We start from the raw sequence: 428 nt of genomic DNA on the forward strand, positions 1-428 counted from the left end.
CCCTTCGTAAGTGCATTTAATACTACTGAATTCCATCAAAAACTTGTTGCTATTTTTATTTTCTTTCTTATCGATTAATATATTATTGTGTAGTGTTTCAACTTTTTTTCTTCTCTTTTTGACATTAAGCTTCCTGTAACATTTTCTTTCCAGTGGCATTTCTGTGTATGCCATTATTGGGAATGGAGGTTTTATTCATGACCATGCCAAACGAGAAAGCATTTAAACTTTGTTGGTCCTAAATATTCATAATGATATGCAAGACTGAACTTATTTTGTTTAAATTAGTGAAGATATATTGCTGTGTGGATGGTTTAGTCAGTGTGGAAAAGAATGCTGTTTTTAAAATACAGGCATAGATTTTTTTACTTTTGGGTGATGTGTTAATTTTTAGACCGGTGTTTCCATGGCAAGGTTTTTATCTCGTA

The sequence above is a fragment of the Penaeus monodon genome, chromosome 29, assembly GCF_015228065.2.
Source record: "Penaeus monodon isolate SGIC_2016 chromosome 29, NSTDA_Pmon_1, whole genome shotgun sequence".
NCBI lineage: Eukaryota > Metazoa > Arthropoda > Malacostraca > Decapoda > Penaeidae > Penaeus > Penaeus monodon.